Source organism: Nannobrachium achirus (genome assembly GCF_963921795.1).
Source record: "Nannobrachium achirus genome assembly, chromosome: 23".
In the NCBI taxonomy this organism is placed as follows: Eukaryota; Metazoa; Chordata; class Actinopteri; order Myctophiformes; family Myctophidae; genus Nannobrachium; species Nannobrachium achirus.
Window position 1 is genome coordinate 45845382 of NC_137830.1, and position 20257 is coordinate 45865638.

The 20257-nt window shown below is 42.3% G+C and overlaps 1 protein-coding gene across 1 annotated transcript in view; it reads right to left on the reverse strand.

The window, feature by feature from the left end:
• The window catches only part of syn3 (synapsin III), a gene marked incomplete at both ends in the record, with an annotated part of 133779 nt that overhangs the window by 27938 nt on the left and 85584 nt on the right, over nt 1–20257 (reverse strand). The window lies entirely within an intron of this gene.

The window sequence follows — 20257 nt, forward strand, 5'->3', positions numbered from 1 at the left end:
TGGTGTGAAACCGAGTATGAAGTCAAAGCAAAATGGAAATATATTATAACCATACGGGTGATAGCCAGGGACGTGCTGGGCCCCTGATTCAGCCCGGGAAAAAGAGTTGGAGAGGCCCTCATTGCAGCACTATAGAGAGAGATCTCTCTCGATAGCGCGATGCTGCTACTCAAAGATTTGCCATTTCAGATCATGACAAGTGACAAGCCAGTGGGCCAATTACATGAGTTATATTTGTCGTTGTCGGGTGGAAACCTTGTATGACCAAAACCGTTTGTTTTGTATGTATCATTTAAAAATGATTTAAACTAGTGAAAACAGCCGATCTACAAGCACACAACGCCTCGCACCGCGAGGCGTTGTGTGCTTGTAGATCTGCTGTTTTCACTACTTTTGTGCAACGGCCTTGTATGATGAAGCAGGGCTTTGCTTTGCGAAAAAAATTACAAATTTGAAACTTGGAGATACGAGGTTTCTGCCCGACATTCTTTTTCCTAATGGCCGGCCTGGACCGGCCGGGAATGAACCGGCCATTCGGAGCTTGGTGGAGATAGGGATCCACATCAATAGTAAATAAAAACAGAACTATATACTGTAGTGTATACTATATAGTCTACAGGGCACTGAGAATGCCAAAATGACATAACTATTTCCTTTGCAGACTTCATTGACATGATGCACTTGATGTGTGTATAGAATCCGAATCTTGTAAAGTGAGAGTTCTCATGGACAGTCACTAACTTATAGCTGTTCCATTTAGGCAGCATGATGTAGAGGCTGAAGAATGTTGGTTTATTACGCAAAAAGAGCAACGTTCTGGGAAGTTGGGTGGAAGACCACAGCTAGCCTACAGTATATGGAATGGTTTTGGACAACCCGGAAAGACCGCAAACGTGCTATTTCTCATTGCTGGTGTAATTCAAGTGAATGAAACATCAACAGATGACTTCAAACGCCCCCTTTGTTCAAACGCCCCTGGATAAATCTCCTGATACGAATGTGAATGGGACTGCAATCTAAAGAGGGACTTATCCAGTTTGGAAAGCTCTTTTGTCAGTCTCTGTAAAAAAAATCACACCCGTGTGAACTGAGCGGTGGTTTACCCACCAACCCCCCCCCCCCCCCCCCCCCCCCTCCCCCCCTCCCCCCCTTCCCCCCTGTGTGTGTGTGTGTGTGTGTGTGTGTGTGTGTGTGTGTGCCTGGTCTGGCCTGGCCTGAAAACAGCGCCCCTCCCTTAACATGTGTGGCCAGAAAAGGTACTACACCACAGGCTACATACAGACCCACATACAAATACACATACATACAAACAAACAAACATACATACCTACACACACGGCCACGCTATGGAGACGGTGTGACCACCGCTCAAAAATAAAGTTCTCAGAGTCCTTCTCAGGACAGTACATTAATGTGGCCAATTATATAACAGTCAACCTCAATGAGAGTTTCATCCCCTTATCTGATTGTAAGCTGAATGCATCACAATGCACTTGTATTTTCATGGATTCTCAATGTTTCCTTAAACTACTAGTCATCCAGAAATCTCTGTACAATTGAACAGTTCCAGTGCTAGGGTGAAAGCAGTTAAATGACTTTCTCTGTCCAAACAAATGCATGTGCATTCACCGCATTGGACCCGCCGGAGAGAACACGCACACACCAAAGGTTGGCCTCTGGTGCACTTTTTGGTGTTTCGCAGTGAAATGATCTATTAAGCCCACAGAAAAAATCATAATGGATAGGAGGTATGCATGGAGGTACAGCACGCTCCTTTGTTGTGCATTCACGGATTGTTGGAAGAGCACGCGCCACCGGCGTTAAAAAGCAAAGGTATGAAAGTTTGCTGAGGCACCAGGTGGAGCAATCAAGATGTACTGTATAAACACAGTAACAAGACATGTCCAATCTGGGGGCAGCGTGCCAGGGTATGCACAGAGCTATAAGCTCAGACCTGCGTGGGAGGGAAAACCCTGGACAGCTGCTATCGCTTTATCCCACTTTCCCAGAGAGTTGACAGGACTGAACGTCTTAATGCTGTTGCGGATGGACTTTCTCAACAGTGCTTAGCAGCCGTCATGTTGTCCGAGGATGTCAGCTTGGATCCTGCCGAGAGATTCCGAAACCATAACCCTGACCCAGCACGCTTCCGAGATCAAATGTACTGTCATCTCCATGTACTGTACGCTGCAATATATGAATGTATAAATGACGTTCAAATGCTGCAGTACAGAATGCAATTCTGATCATAGGATACAGTAATTATGAAGAAAAGTGAAGTGAGGAATTCCCAGCACACATAAGGAACTTCTGAGCTAAAAGGTTGATGTACACAGCATGCGCCTTTTTTCATTCTCATTCAGTATTACAGTACATCAGTGCACTGAGATGAATGGACAGCCTTTGAGGATGAACCAAAGATGTCAGAGTTCAGTCAGAGACAAACTATGACTCAGTGTGTCCAGTGTGTGTGACGTGACCAGTACAAAGAACCCAAATCTAGCGAGTGTCTGAGAATACAGAGGGGCAGACAACTATCATGTCTCGTACAAGCACAGGGCTTTTCCCTGTGGGCGTCTGTCTGTGAGGGTTTGAGAGAAGGGGGAGGGTGTGGGGGGGGTTATTGGGAGGATAGGGTTTTGTCTGTGTAGTCTGTCTGGACAAGTTTTTCTTCCAGGCAATCTCACCAGCGTGGCAATGCCGGTGCGCACGCCAACGCTTCTCGGAGGGAGGAGACCACATCCTCCACACCGTTCCTAAGGCCTGATGCATCTAGAGTCAGCAACACATCATAAATAGTCACTGTCAGGCAGAAACCTCGTATCTCCAAGTTTCAAATTTGAATGCTTTTTCGTAAAGTAAAGCCCCACTTCATCATACAAAAGTAGTGAAAATAGCAGATCTAGATCGTCTATTTTCACTATTTTAAATAATTTAAAAAATAATAACGAAAAAAAGGAAGGTTTTGGATGAAATACTGTACGTGTTGTGGATGGACTCACTGTGATCCAGGGGGAAAATAAAATATATAAACCTCATCTTCACAGTTAATTACAATATCTGGACACTAGCTATACCCTACTACTGGAAAATTATTTTTTGGGGGGGGTTGTCGGTAAAGTACTACCAGCAATTGCATTGTGTTATTATTACAGACTTTGTGCTGTCAGTGGAATTATTCCTTCAGACAAGGGGGAGACTATTTTATGGGACTAGACTTGAGTGTTACAGTGATTGATATTTTTTACGAGATTAGTTCAACAAAACAAGTTTCCATGCATAAAATAACCTCGGCGGCCATTCGTTCCCGTACTGTACGTTCTCAGACGCGTGAAGTTTTGATTTTAAACCTCAGCTTCTAGTTTCATCGCAGCTTACCATCACAGAGCGCCATTAGGGTTTTTGGTTCCCGGCATACAGTAGGCCTCAATCTGTAAAAAGCGCCTATATGGTAAAGTCATTAAGGAAACTCACACACACACACACACACACACACACACACACACACACGCAAATTATATGCCCGGGTGACTTCACCAGTCTAGGTTTCGTAACATAGGCTGCCTTCGTTTACTGTAAACGTGCCAGGCAACCAGGTCTCGACACATTATGGAAATAGTTCAGGGAAGCAGAGACACAGGGTCAAAACAGTCTGCCTGTATAAACCAAGCTGGTTGTGTGTGTGTATGAGTCATACAACAGGATCATTCAGACCGATGGCTGCGGTGAATCACTGCTCCCTGGCCTCAGGACACCTCTGTGTGACATTCCCCTCTCATACCATCAACCCAACATGATGCCGCGTTGGGGTTGACCATCACAACATCTGGACAATACATTACAAACACAGTGAGAATTCTCAGTGTGCATTTAACGCTGCCATCCGTAAAAGGGATTCAAAGTTCCAACCTTGGGTCTCCCGCGCCAGCAGGGGCGTCACACCAAATTCTGGGCCCTGGGTACAAGGATTCACTGCGGGCCCCCCATGAATGTTAACTATTGAAAAATAGCAGATATACAAGCTCACAGCGCGGCACCGCGCTGTGAGCTTGTAGATCTGCTATTTTTGAAAGATCGTAAAAAAATGTGTGCAAGCAACCTATGTCAAGGACCCCCAAGATGATATGTATTTGGCCACGGACCCCGATCTCAAAATATTTAGTTCCAGGGACCCCCAGAAGCAAAATTTGAGTTAGAAATGTTCGCTTAAAAAAAACATATATTCTTACTTACTTTACTTTATTTGTTTATTTAGACGGGACAATGCATATTAATGAACACTACATGAATGCAATGTAAATAAGCCGGAATTAGCAAGAATGCTAAATTTCATCCGTAGTCCCCACATGAAGACAAAACAATACATACCAACAAACAGTAACCCTACATTAGGAGAGGGCGCCTAAGAACATACATACAAATACTATTTTTCCTGAACCAAGAAAAAAACAACAAAACAACACATATTACTAACAGTACCCTACATTAAAAAAGGATAGTTAAAAATATATTCAAAGATTTTCACACATTTTCACAACTTTTCAAAAATAGCAGATCTACAAGCTCGCAGCGCGGCACTTGGTGCCGCGCTGTGAGCTTGTATATCTGCTATTTTTCAATAGATAAAGTTATTAGGGCCCCTCCACCTTGGGCCCCAGTAACTCAGTCCCACTTTCCTACCCCTTGTGACGCCCCTGCGCGCCAGTGCCAACATTTCTACTGCTGCTGAGCTAAGATGGAAAGCCTGTTTGGCCGGGGAGATGTTGCACTTCGAGTGTCAAACAGTAGTGGTACTATTGTTCCATTCACGCAAAAAAAAGGTTTTAACTGAAAGTGTACAAATGTTACATTTGAACACTCTCACTCTCAAGTAAGAAATTGATCAATTAACACTGAGTATGTTACTTGTGTACTGTACAGTCCCTCTCTCTCTATCATCAATAAATGTCCTGTAAATGTCCTGATAACTCAGATGGTTAGTGTAAGCCAGTCGACCTCTTTCGTTGGTTAAATTACAGCGAACAATTTAATTTCAGAAACAAAAGCAATTCCAACTGATTACATCCTGATGAATGGGTTACAACACTACTGGAGCATGTTGAAAACAGTCCACCAAAATCCTTATATAATTGGTCCTCACTAATGTAAGATGGCACAGTTTCTGTCAACTCACTCTCTCATTTGGTCATTGGTGAGCAAAGAAGAGAAACCTGCCTATATGACATCATTGATGGAATAGAAACTACAGCTTTTCTCTTTCTGGAAGATGTGCATGCTGAGATAAAAGCCATTGTACTTGCATTAATACAAAATAAATACACAAGCTTGAAACCTGTTTGAAATGACCAAGCCTGCCAAGTGCCTATGATGGCGATGCCATCACTGGTGGGCAGGTCTCTGAGCTGTAGACAGCCCTCCTCTCAGACACAGAGTGAGTAGACGGAAATGGTGCCATCTTTATAGTGAGCCTTAGTGATTATATGAAGATACTGTACCGTTGAAACTGGGTGAAGTTGGTCTGTTGTTTTACAAACATCAGCCTGATGTTATAGCCAGATATGCAATAAAGATGTTAATCAATCAATCAATCAGTCATACAAGTTATTGTCCAGTAGTGTTCGCGTAATGGTTTTAAGTGATGTAGTGAATAACACATTCAGTCATTTGAGTACTGAGAGCACAAATGTGGCCATGGATCCGAGTCCAACAAACAGTTAGAGATAATCTAGTAGCTGTATTAGAGACAGGTACTGTGCATTGGAACAGCCCTAGGTAGTGAGTGGAGAGGGTTAAGTGCAGCAATTATCCAGCAGAACACATGGTGCACCCATCCCGCATTTAATGACCTCTTAATTTTCATTGTGGCCCTTTCAAAACTGCCACATGAAGGAGCAGTCGAGAGGCTCGATGGCTTGCGCAGACGATGAGCGCAGGGAGAACCTGACCCAGAGCGCTTTTCAAGGGATCGGCTGGCACTGGAACCAAAGACAGCCAGTCCACATAAAACCCTGCGGAGGGAACAAGTTGGCCTTGAGAGACCAATAAGGGTTTATCGTGCGAGTCCACGCCAAATGCTGACAATCTGCAATCACACACCTGGCTGGAGTCGATGCAATACACTCTCTTTACATGCACTGTATCATGTAAACATTTCAATGATTTACCTTTAAATGATTTACCTTTAAAGCAGGATTTATTTAATTTACTTAGCCGTTCTGGCTTCCATGTGACACATGTGTCTACACTTGAAGGTTTATTGGATATATTCTGCTCTGCCTCTGACCTATAACGTACACCAGGGGTGGGCAACTCTGATGATGGTGAGGGCCGCTATATTTCCACCTTCACTCCAGAGGGCCACACTGCATAATGCTATGTCCAACTTTGTCATTCTAGTATCTCATACAAAAGAGCTGCGATGCGTTTTGAGCTTGTAGATCGGCTATTTTTGCGTCTTTTGAATTGGAATCCTAAATTATTTTTTGTTATTTTATTATTGGAATCCTGAAATGTAACATTTTGATTTAATTTCAAACTCATTCAGTTATATACTCATGTTAACTTTATGAACATATATACAAATACATTGGACATAAAAAAAAATACATTTTAATACTACTATACTAGTCATTAAGCTAATAATATAGACTGACGGAATTAAAGCAGGTCATGTTTGGAATTGTAACAGCTGAAATCAATCAATATTCCGGTATTGACCTGTGGGCCGCATTAAATTAAGGTGGGGGCCGCATGTGGCCCCCGGGCCGCCAGTTGCCCATGTATGACGTACACAATATACTATACACACTATAGAGTTGATACTGTACACTATTATGTTATATACCAGGGGGTTTCAACTGATTACGAATCAGGGACCACCACCCTGACTATTAACCTGGGGACCACTGTTGTGTGTTGGGGGTATGGGCATTGTGTGCGGAGAAAAGCTTGAAATTAAATAATGACTGTTTGACGGGCTTAATTAAATGTGTAAATTCTAGGTGAATTAAATCAAATCAGTCATTATTTAACTGAGATATGCTAGTGGTCCAGAGCTCATAAACGATTGAGAACCACTGATCTATTCCTTTCCAATGGTTGCCCTTATTCTGTTCTCTTAAACGTCCATATTAAACTCACGTTAACTGATTCATTGCAACTGAGTGAGCAGACACCTGCTATTGATTATATGGGCAGTTTGGGCACATTTCCTAACTATGGTGACTCAACCAGGAAATCCGGTAAAGCTTCCTTTGAGATTCGTACTCCCTTTTCTGTGGAAGTTCTTGATGTCTGACTTCTCAGTAACTGACAACATTAACTAAATCATCAGGTGATTTAGTGCACACTTTCTCAAGTAGTGGTCATTATATATTTTTGGAGCGGTGAAAGCGCTCCCAATAGACAGGTATGTCTGTGGCTGGCTGGCTGGCTATGTGGCTGGCTGGCTGGCTGGCTGGCTGGGTATGTCTGTAGCCTGGCAATACCTTGAGTGGCCACACAAGTTAAAGGAGGGGCGCTGTTGTGCAGGCACAAACACACACGCACACGCACACACACACACACACACACACACACACACACACACACACACACACACAGATTCACCGCTCCACTTCGAACCGAGGTTTGATTTTTTTGTAATAATTAGTATGTTAGATGATAGGTTATGATGTAACAATTGTACTGTACATGACTTTGATTATTACAAATTATAGCTGTCCCACTTTTATGTACATATAACGTGAACTCTTCATACTATTGGGGGGACGAGACATAACAGGCTTCAAATGCATGCCTACAAATACTTTATATAGTTGTAAGGCCCAAGAAATTAAATAAAATGTATAAATATAGTACAATAACATTTTACATGCTATGTGGAATAACATTGGATTGGATTGATATTTCATTTTTGAGCGGTGGTCACACCGCTCCTATACTTGGCCGTGTGTGTGGGTCTGTCTGTCTGTCTGTCTGTATGTCTGTATGTCTGTATGTCTGTCTCGCGTCTCCGTGTCCGTAGCCTGCAGTAACCTTTTCTGACCACACATGTTAAGGGAGGGGCGCTGTTGCGCGCACACACACACACACACACACACACACACACACACACACACACACACACACACACACACACACACACACACACACACACACAACCGCTCAGTTCACACGAGTGTGATTTTTTTTATACCTAGGCTATTTGAAAATAGCAGATCTACAAGCTCACAACGCGTTGCGATGCGTTGTACAACCATTTTGTACTTTAAAGGGGAAGACCACCCATTTTGAATATTGAACTATGTCATTAATTTACCTTAGAGGAGTTGTGTGGAAATAATATAAAAGTTCCCCCTCTTCTGTGTTGCCGAGAACTGAAGGATTGATTTTGGGGTTTGTATTGTAAAGTACAACTAGTCCTTACCCGTTCAAAGATATGAGCTCCGAAATGATGTGCAGTGTGTGGGTTATGGGGTGTGCACTGTGCACACAGTATACTGTATGAGGGATGGAAAGTAACTTTAACTGGTGCTTGCATGATAATATGTAGGAGCATCAATGTAAGAAATACCCGTTTCGTTTAATGGCTACAGAGATACTGTGTACCGATCTGCATGATTTTTGGACAACATCTGTAACCCCCCCCGCCTACACACACACACACACACACACACACACACACACACACACACACACACACACACACACACACACACACACACACACACACACACACACACACACACACACACACACACACACACACACACACACACACACACACACACACACACACACACACAGATGGTTAAACATGTTGCCTCATGCTAAACGGGCTTCACAGTTATGTTAGGTGTGTTCATATGCTAATGGTGATGCGATTTCAGATCAATTGCTCCAGCCACTGAGGAGAAACGCTGTGACAGACACTCAGACACTCAGACACTCAGACAGACAGACACTCACTCAGACATTCGGAAAATGATATGTTTGATGTGTGATGTCATCAAGTTGGAATTTGCAGTGCAAACCCCAAAATCAATCCTCCAGTTCTAGGCAACACAGAAGAGGGGGAACCTTTTTTTTATATTTCCACACAACTCCTCTAAGGTATATTAATGACATAGTTCAATATTGAAAATGGGTGGTCTTCCCCTTTAAGTATATTTTGATGCCCAATACTTTGTACTTTTTACTCAAGTACATTTTGAATTCCAGACTTTAATTTGTAACAGAGTAGCCTATTTCTATACTGCAGTATTGATACTTTGACTTGAGTAAAAAAATGTGAGTACTCTTTCCACCACTGGTGCACACTAGGGCATTCACCAAATATTCGAATATTCGAATATCAAAGTCACTATTTGACGTTGTTCACCGAAGTCGAATATTCGATAATATTTATTTTATTTTATTGTTTTCTCTTTAAAAATATATATAGTTTATAAAACTTGGCTAGATAGGAAGTCATAAGAATGAGTCGTCAGTGCACCTGGTGGATGAATTTGTTAATGCTCTATATACCAGGGGTTCTCAAACCTTTTTAGGCTGTGACCCCCAAAATAAACATATTTGAACTGGGGACCCCCACCCTGACAAGCACTTGGACTTGTAGGTATTACATTTAATGTGACTCGGTTCCACAGATAAATATTGTGAAAATAGAAGATCTACATGCTCACAACGCCTCGCAACGCGAGGCGTTTTGAGCATGTAGATCGGCTAATTTCACAATGTTTGCCTCTTGCTTACTTGATATTTAACAGTTTGGCCAGTCCTGTCGAATATTCGACTATTCGAATACTTTGAGGTCGAATAATTCAAATACTAAAAATCACTATTCGTGAATGCCCTAGTGCTGCAGACACAATCATCAGAGAGTTGTGCTCCCTGTAACCCAGTGTACCCAGAGTAGCAGCATTCTAATGGGCCATGGTAATTACTGTCATGGAATTGGGGGCTCATCTGGCTTCCATTATGACCCGTCCTAATGTATTTGAGGGAGGGAAACAGCTGTCTGGAAAACAGGGCTTATCCTTAAGGATGGAAGTTTCCAGGGTGGATGCTTCCTTCCTGACAGCGCCGGGCTGGTGATGGAGGTGTGTTTGACCACGATTGCTACTGGCCAAGCCACCTGTGTTTTGATGACAGGAAGTATTAACCAGTGATGTCGTAAAAATGTACTACTGTGTCTTTCTGAAGCACAGAGCGACGATGGACAGAACAAAGCCAATTATATCAACAACTTCAAAATGCATGAATATGAATAATTATATTAGGCCAGTTTTTCTTAAAATTTCACATTTCTGACAGTGTACAAATGGAACCAAATGTAGGGTTCATTTGGATCCATATGTACACTGTCAGAGAAGACTTGTATGGGTCAATTTAGACCCCGCCCCCTAAAGGAACCCACAGAGTCCCTGGAATCCACTTTGAGAACCACTGTATTAGGCTACTGTTAACTACAGTGCATGTCATATAAAGTACATTATGAGAATGGTGTAGCAAATAAGCAGGACGTTTGAATTCTATTTCACATTTAATTTAATGTAAAAGATTTTTTTTTATTACACATTATCTATCTTATGAAAAGTGAATAACAACATATCCTGAAAAGGAATCGCTTTCACAGTTTCACCTGAAATAACAATAACAACATACATTTCAATTGCTCTGAGAGAAGTCATGACCTCACAGGTGGTTGTCATTGCAGATGGTTGAACCTATATGATTCCCTTTGGTTCATTCATTTTACGTAAACAAAGATCAGCTTGAAAGTCGTGCCCCCCCCCCCGATGTTAAGTACATGTCCAGATTTCACTAAAGTAAAGCTATTTCAGTCCCACGTCTCTGTGGTTGTGCTGTAATCCAGGCACGTGCACACATAGACATCAAAGGGGGCTCGAGCCCCTGCCCTTTTATTTGTCTGTAAAAAAGTGCCGTCTCCAGACCATGAATGCAGTTTTTACTATGGTGAAAAAATGCAAATGCCCTCCTTTCCAGCATTCAAGAGAATTGCATTGTCCAAACTCTCTTGAATTCAAATGTAGCATCTTATGTTGAAAGAATTGCCCTCTCTGTGTAGAAATCCACTGGCTTGATGATGCTTAGTTCAATGTGGTATCAAGCACCGAAAATAGCCGACCTCCAAGCTCACTACGCATCGCAGGTAAAGTATCAATACAGCAATGTAGAAACACTAGTTTGTTACAAGTAAGAGTCTGGTATTCTTGACTTGAGTAAAAGTATTACATTTATACAAAATCTTTTGAAAATAGTAGATCTACAAGCTCACAACGCATGGCGATGCGTTGCTTGTAGATCAGCTATTTTCAACTAGCCTAAGTAAGTAAGTATGTATGGCTGAAGTGGTTAATGTATTGTATTGTAATAATAAGTCAAATCTACAAAGTAAAGTTTTCAAATAATTGTAGTGGAGTTAAAAAGTACAATATTTTCCTCTGACATGTACAGTAGTGGAGTAGAAGTAAAAGTATAGAACAGTAATGTCAAAGTACCTCAAAATTGTACACACACTAGTACTTGAGTACATCTACTTGGTTACTTTCCACCACTTAGTACCTATTACAGTACCAATCAATGCACTAACCTACATCCAGCTTTGAGAACCAAAAAAAGAGGCATCCAGTGTCAGCGAGACAGACAGACAGACAGACAGACAGACAGACAGACAGACAGACAGACAGACAGACAGGCCTTTGGCGAGCTGCTCCTGCAAAAACGATCAATGCTCTGCCACATTCCTGTCCGTCTAAAAGGGAAAAGAGAGTTTGCTTTCCCATTTTCCAAGGATTTTTCAGAGTATTAGGTCTCGGAAAAGTGTGAGCAGTGACGGGGTGACGTGACTGTGTGTGTGTGTGTGTGTGTGTGTGTGTGTGTGTGTGTGTGTGTGTGTGTGTGTGTGCGCACGCGTGTGTGTGTGTGCACTCGCAGCCATGGCGTAGTCAGTGGATACACCGCAAAATTTGAGGATGTCGGTCAGAACAGTTTGTTTGCCATAATAACCAAAGGGACAAACATACATGAGTAATACGGGAGAGACGTTAACCACTTAACCACCTAAGCCCTGTTTCAACAAATACAATTGATCTACAGCTGATCTACAAGCTCACAACACATTGTGAGCTTGTAGATGTGCTTTTTTCCCCACCTATAATGACATGATGTCGAAAATACGGACACCAGGTTGAAAGCGGTTAGGCCAGATTAATACTTGTGGAAGATACACCAAAAATATCAGATCTACAAATTCAAGATCGGCTATTGTTTTCACACAAAACAGGCATATGACAACTATAAATGAAGCGTAATAGGCCTAGGTTTTTTTAGTTTTTATTCTCGCCTGTTCTAACATTCCCAGAATAGGGATGCCAGGTTTTATGTGGCTAAGTAATTGTGAGAGGAAACATGCAGAACTATAGAACTATAGTGGACTAAGCAGAGGAAACAATGAAATGAGAGACCAAGCTGATACCACAGTTCCACAGGTATCTACTTGCACGCATGAAATTACAGCATTATTACAGCATTCATTCAAATAAAAATAAAACCTCGGTTCGAAGTGAAGCGGTGAACTGTTATTCTATGTGTTCTAGAGTTATGAACTCTGTGATCTGTACATTCTTTATATTCTGAACTGAATGAATGAATGAATGAATGAGTTTATCTGGAGGGCCGAATTGTCATGTGAAGCTTGACCAATCCTCAAAGTATCCAATCATCAGACCGGGACGGACACTACACACATATTCTGGACGTACGGGACAGATAAAACCTGTTCATTCTGGACTGAAATTACCATATATGGACATGAGGTGACAGACATTTTGTTTTTGAAAAGACCTGTTCATTCTGGACTGAAATGACCATATATGGACATGGGACACACATTTCGTTTTTGAAAAACCCTGTTTATTCTGGACTGAAATGACCATATATGGACATGGGACACACAAAGCCACTCATTGGAAGCGGCTTTCACCGCTTCAAAAACCTCACAATTTCCCCAGCATGACAGTATAATTACATGATGTTTCGTAAACAGCACGTTTCAAGTCAATTTGTCAGTAAGGCTGTGTAGCAGCTGGTTAGGTCTAAAGTTGATAGAGCAGATCCGAAGTGGCGTCACATTCTTGCTTGTTGAACATTTTCTGTGGGGTTTAACAGGCTGCAGTCTGGGGCAAAGTTCTCTGGCTTGGTGAAGTTCACGCCAAGAAAAATGAATGCTTGTCATTTTGCATTAATGCAATACCAACACCTTTGCATTCACCTTTATGTGTTTCAACAATGCTAAGCAGGGTGGAAAATCCAAGGCACTGTTCCCACCGTGCACACAATGAACACTGATTTAACTGTGAGCATACAATCAACACCAAGGCCTTAAAAGCACCAGTCTCTCTGGGGTACTAATATGTTGTACAAGCCAGATCCGTAGCCAAGGTCAAAGTCTAATGGCTTTACGTGTTGAGAGGCTAGCAATGGTTTGAGCAAATAAATGCAGCAATGGAACAGGTGCACGCTGAATTCAGATTTTCTCAACCCCAGAGGGAACGCGATAGTTTGACACGGGAACCATTGTGGCTTGAATAAGCTCTTCAATCCTGAGCTGATATGCACTCAAAGGCCACATTCAGCAGAAACGTGCCAGTCAACTGTGTCTGATAAGGTACACCGAATGCAGGAACAAGTCTGCAGGTTTCTGACAACATTTAGGAAGGGAAGCTTTCTGCAAGCTACATACCGTGGCACGGCCCAAATGTCAGCACCGCTGCTGTTTTCAATTAAGTCAGAGGGTACAGAGGGAGGGCTGAGTGAGGAGAGAAAAGGAACATCAAGGAGGAGAATGTTTTGGAGCAGCTGGAAGTGGCACACCCTGGCTTCTTTATGTACAGACAAGCGCAGAGCGAGCGGGGCTGAAGAGCAGGGCTGCAGGGCTCTTATAATTGACGTCTCACTCAAACAAGCACTGCCTGCCAGTGGTGGTACTGTACTTAAGAACATTCTTTTAGTTATTTGTACTTTACTTGAGTATTTCCAATTTCCAATACTTTTACTTTCTATTCCACTACATCTCAGAGGAAAACATTGTACTTTTACTCCACTACAATTATATGAAAACTTAGTTACTAGTTACTTTGTAGATTTTAATTATTATTACAAAACACACTAGCCACTTCAGCCCTCGGCTGGTAGATCGGCTATTTTCAAAAGAATCTTTATACATTTTGAACATGTGAACTGGGACATTCTTCACAATGTGTATTTTTACTTTTGGTACTTTAAGTACTTTTTCATACCAATACTTTTGTACTTTTACTCAAGTAACTTTTTTATTACAGACTTTTGCTTGTAACAGAGTATTTCTACATTGCATTATTGATTGCGACCGTAGGTCGCAGTTAACTATGAAAACTGCCACATCTTGTCCGTATCTTGTACGCGAGTAACGCCTCAATGTCTATAGCGACCGAAGGTCGCAGTATACCATGAAAAATGTCGCAGCTTGTCTTTGTCCGTGTCTGTCAGTCAGTCAGTCAGTCAGTACACATTTTTACAATCTATGGTTCTATTATGGGTTTGTGTATGGTTCTATGGGTTTGTGTATGGTTCTATGGGTTTGTGTATGGTTCTATGGGTTTGTGTATGGTTCTATGGGTTTGTCGCTCTGACATCATGCTCTGATGTCACTGTTCAGGGGAACCACTCTTAACAGAATGGGTTTACCCCTCTGGCTTGATGTCCCTTTTATGCCCATATATTTTATGCCAATATATAGTTGACAATGTGATGTCAGAACATGCCCATATATGGGCAATCCCAGATCACACTTGCAAATTACTTACGTCCTTGTCCGTTTTATGCCCATATATGGAGATCCCTGTCCCGATGTCATCAATATCAAGGGCATATCTGGGAATGCCCATATTTGGTAAAGCCCATATATGGGCATGTTCTGACATCACATTGTTGACTATCATGCAGGAATCTCCATATATGGGTAACTGGTCCGATATACATATATCACTGGCCAGATGGTCAAGAATTGGTGCGACCTCGCCCTTTAAGGCGAGGTCGCATGTCGCCCTGAGGCGTCTTACTAGTGTTATAGACCACATGAGAAGTGAGAGGTCTATAACATAACATGGAAACAGAGGCTGACAAACAGCCAGAAAGGTCATGCACATTCAAGGTCATGTAGGCTGGGTGCTGGACTAAAAGTAGTATACAATGGCTCGAAACTGGGAGCAGCAAATTTGGTGTGCGGACTCTTTTTCTTATTTAAGTCTATAACAAGACTTAAATAATAATGACATCTATGATGTCAGATGTCAGTCATATCCATATTTGGGGAAATATTTTGTCCACATTTTGTCCAACTTAAACAACCAACCGCAACTCAAATCACAATTACAAATTAATTCCGTCCTGTGCGAATTCCGTCGTCCTGCTCAACCTCGCCCTTTAGGCTGCGGTTGCTTTTCGCCCTTAGGCGTCTTTTACTCAAGTAAAAAATGTGCGTACTTTTTCCACCACTGAACAATCACTGGCTGCACCTCACACTTGGGCCGCTGCACCCTCACCTAGAAAAAGACTTTTGCTCCGCACAGGGGCGTCACACCAAATTCTGGGCCCTGGGTACAAGGATTCATTGCGGGCCCCCCATGAATGTTAAGTATTGAAAAATAGCAGATATACAAGCTCACAGCGCGGCACCGAGTGCCGCGCTGCGAGCTTGTAGATCTGCTATTTTTGAAAAATTGTGAAAATGTGTGGAAGAAACCTATGTTTCCAGGTCAGTGGTGCTCAAACGTTTTCATGTCAAGGACCCCCAAAATGATAAGTATTTTTTGTGCTTAAAAAATACATATAGGCCTATTCAAAGATTTGCACACATTTTCACGACTTTTCAAAAATACCAGATCTACAAGCTCGCAAGCGCGGCACTCGGTGCCGCGCTGTGAGCTTGTATATCTGCTATTTTTCAATAGCTAAAGTTACTAGGGCCCCTCCACCTTGGGCCCTAGTAACTCAGTCCCACTTTCCTCCCCCTTGTGACGCCCCTGGCTCCGCATGATGGAGGAAACGGCGTGTCTGGTTGTTCTGCACAACAGCTGAGGGGGAAACGCCTGACCTGCTTTACTCCAGGGTCCGTTCAGGAAACACGCTGATGTGGTGCGACCGCTGCATTTTATGCCCGACAAAGAAGGCATTGTGCTTCGCTATTTCGGGATCAAAACTCGAATAATAACACCTGTCCCGCCAAATAGAGAATTTCATTATTATTCGGGGGACAGACGTTACGGCAGCACTCGCTCAACTGGAGTTATTTTGTTGACAACTGTATTTCAAATTATGGTCTCTTAATGAGAAGTCTGACGAGAGGCAAACACATTGTCTCTCTGTAAATAGAGCGTGAGTGACGTCACATCTGTTACTCCGTGGGTAACAGTCTGTTGTTTTCCCCATTCTAAATCCCATAGACTTTTTTAACGTCACATCATGTAAGAACTGTGTTCCAAAAATTAGTCTGGTGATTCTGTAGGGAGATGGCTCTGTGTCGTTTATGAAATGTAGTTATTTTTATTTGATACGCTCTGTGTTTGGAGAAAATTGAATTAATTCTGCGGTGCTACCCGGAAGTAGCGTGGAAAACTACAGTAGGAGATCACGTGACTAACTGCCCCCACTGAAACACGTCACGCTCCGTCAAAAACAATTCTGAGATTCCTTAGGTTTTGTGACATTTGTTATCATTTAGTGTTATTATTTAGTCTGTTTGATGAACTAGAACTGATGCAACTCTCACACAGAAAGAAAAATCAAACCTCGTTCGAAGTGGAGCTGTGAATTTGAGCAGTTCCAGATCTATGCTTTTGATTCTATGTGTTTTAGATCTATGAATTCTAAGTGTTCTATATATAAATTCTATGTGTTCTAGATCTATAAATTATGTGTGTGTGTGTGTGTGTGTGTGTGTGTGTGTGTGTGTGTGTGTGTGTGTGTGTGTGTGTGTGTGTGTGTGTGTGTGTGTGTGTGTGTGTGAACTGTAAACTGTTCCTATGAGTGAGTGGTGAGTGTGCCTGGCCTGCACAAAACAGCGCCCCTCCTTTAACTAGTGTGTTGTGTGTGGCCACTCAAGGTATTGCCAGACTACGGACATGGCCAGCCAGCCACCCACCCAGCCAGCCAGCCACCCAGCCACCCAGCCACCCACATACCCACGGACATACCTGTCTATTGGGAGCTTGTGTTCCACAGCTCCAAAAATCCAGTGCAACACAATGTGAAGCTGACTTACATGTGGGACGATGGTGCTTTGAACTCTTTGGATAAATTAGCACATTTTCCCTGTCGGTTGATGCTTCATATACATACAGTAAATCAAAGAGTAAAATGTTTTTATTTTTAGAACACAGTTCTTATGAAATGATGTTAAAATTGTCTGAGGGGGCCCAGACAGCTAGGGTAGCGGTACGGGCACCTAGGCTGTTGATGCAGTCCAATCTGGGGACCCATCCTCATCTCTCTCTCCCTGTTTCTTGTCAGTCTACTGTAAACTATCAATAATATAACAGGAAAAAAGCGCAAAAGATATCTACAAAAAATGATTTACAATGGGGAAAAAGCTCCCGTGCCCCAGTGGGGTAAAGGAAGTGGCGTCAGACTTCAGTATGTAATGAGACACATGCGAGATGTCTTGGAAAGGTGTAAAACTTCCATCTCGAAAGCTTAACAAAGTGTTTGATATTTAAGTCATTGAAACGCTATTAGGATTGTGTAAACGGCTAAAACAATAAATTGAGTAACATCGTGGCGTTTACATGCTGTGCATAAATGTTTATGTAGAGTCTGGCTGACGGGAGATTCCAGCAGTAAAAATACATGTGGGATGATTTGTATCCTACAGCGGTTTACCCGGTAAGCCACGGTCAAGTATGGTCAACCAAGCCCACATTCTCTGGTCTTATGGGAAATCTCATGATTATTGACATAAGGCAAAGGGAGAGCTATGCATAATGTGATATTTAATTATTAAACCGATTGCAATTAAACAGAGGGACCGTCATTCAGGGCAACTAACGTGAGTATCAACCCCATATTAAAAAGGTTCTTGTCACTGTTATATGGTTAAGACACTTGCCTCATCCTGACCCACATATTCCCCAAGACTTCCTTTGGATTAAATCCAACCAGGGCCTTTTCCTGTTCTGTTGAATAAAAGGCTCTGTTAGGACATTGACAAACAGCGTGGGTAGCTTCCTCAGAAACACCCAAACGTAACCCAAATAGTATGCTTCATCCAATAAAAGGATAATAAAACCTAAAATCAAAAACAGGGGCATTCCAGCAGTATGATAGAATTACTACATTTATCTCTCTCTGAAGACCCTCTTCCCATCTGAAGTCCACGCCAAATGTGTGATGTCAGCATCCGGTGGACCCCATAGCCCCTTGACCTGTGTGTGAGTGATTCACTGGTCTCTCTGCACCGTCCTTCACTGATTAGCTAGGTCCCTCCTTCCCCTTCTCTCAGCCACCCACACCTTCCCCGTTCATTGCTCAGGTTTCTGGGAAGAGGTTATTTTAGTTAAAAGAGAGGAAAGACACACTGGTGTAATTTATCTTCCATAAGAACCCAACTTAAGAGTCACTAATGCACCACCAGCCACAGTATCACATGCACAAAACAACGCCAGTAGAGGCTTTGGGTGTCTCAATTCTCCAGTTCCATTGGCCCAGTCCAAACTTGGGTTGTGACATAGCCTACGAGGTACGAATGAGAAAACAAATCATGCATCATTGCAAAGTCCAAATGCACAAGCCATTTCCCCTGCAATGGTGTTCAGATCCTACTCTTTACCACAATGAATTCTAGTCCTAGAGCAGACCACACAATAATTCTAGTGCACAATAGCAAAATAAAATGATGTCTATTTCTTTTTCTTTTTTATCCCACGATTTTGTAACCCATTTCTCACCCGGTGTAAATTATCTAATGTAATCCTGCCAACCTGGGTAGTCAACGGACTGACCTCATGCTTCCTTCTACAATATATGCATGAGGAGTGCAAGTTGCTTCTTTTCACCTGACAGGGGAGAGATTCCCCGGCTGGACGTATCGCGTGGAAGGAACACGTTATTCCAACCAGTTCCTTTCCCCTCCATCAGGCGCCCCGGGTGGCCAGGGGGAGGCTATATAGAGACCAGGATTACTGCATTTTTTTTGTGAGGGTACCTACCCTAGGAGACACGGAGAGAACATGCAAAATCCACACAGAAAGGCCCTTTTGCCAACTCCACCTAGGGTATGGGCACTGATGACGAGAGAACACGCCTTCTAGGCAGGACCTTCTAGCTGTGAGGCAACAGCACTACTGACTGGCACCGTGCCCCCCAAAACTATGTCTATTTATTAGTTACTTATTATAGTCACTGTTGGGCAGAAACCTTGTATCTCCATGTTTCCAATTTGTATGTTTTTTTTGTAAAGTAAAGCCCTGTTTCATCATACAAGACTGTGTGAAAACAGCAGATCTACAAGCACACAACGCCTCGCACCACAAGGCGGCAGATCAGCTATTTTCACTATTTTTAAAATGATATATACAAAACAAACTTTTCTTTTGGACATACAAGGTTTCCACCCGACAACAATATGTTTTATATATAAAACATATTTAAAAACAAGTACAAAGCGTGTCCTAGTCAAAAAAGGTCACACGATATTGTTACTCAAGTCAGACACGGCTACTGACACCTGAGGGTGTCACAGTCACATCTAGGGCTGTCACGATTATGACATTTTACATGACGAAATTATTGTCACTCAAATAATTGCGATTAACGATTTAATTGTGTTTCTGTCATTGACAATTACATTCCTGTTTGGCTTGTAGGCTTTGAAGTTGCACATGGCAGATATGACACATATAACCTAAATATACAAAGAAATTACTTACATATTTGACAACATTATACTTGAAAAAGAACCTTGATAGTGGAAATAGCCAATCTACAAGCTCACAACGCGTCGCGATGCGACGCGTTGTGAGCTTGTAGATCTGCTATTTCCACTATTTTTTTAAATGTTTGAAAATATGAACATTTTTCAACATGTAAACGATTATGACGATCATGACAAAATAATTGTGATTATGTCAAATAATGGCGATTAGACGATTATGTAATAATTGTGACAGCCCTAGTCACATCCAGAGGAGACCTAGAC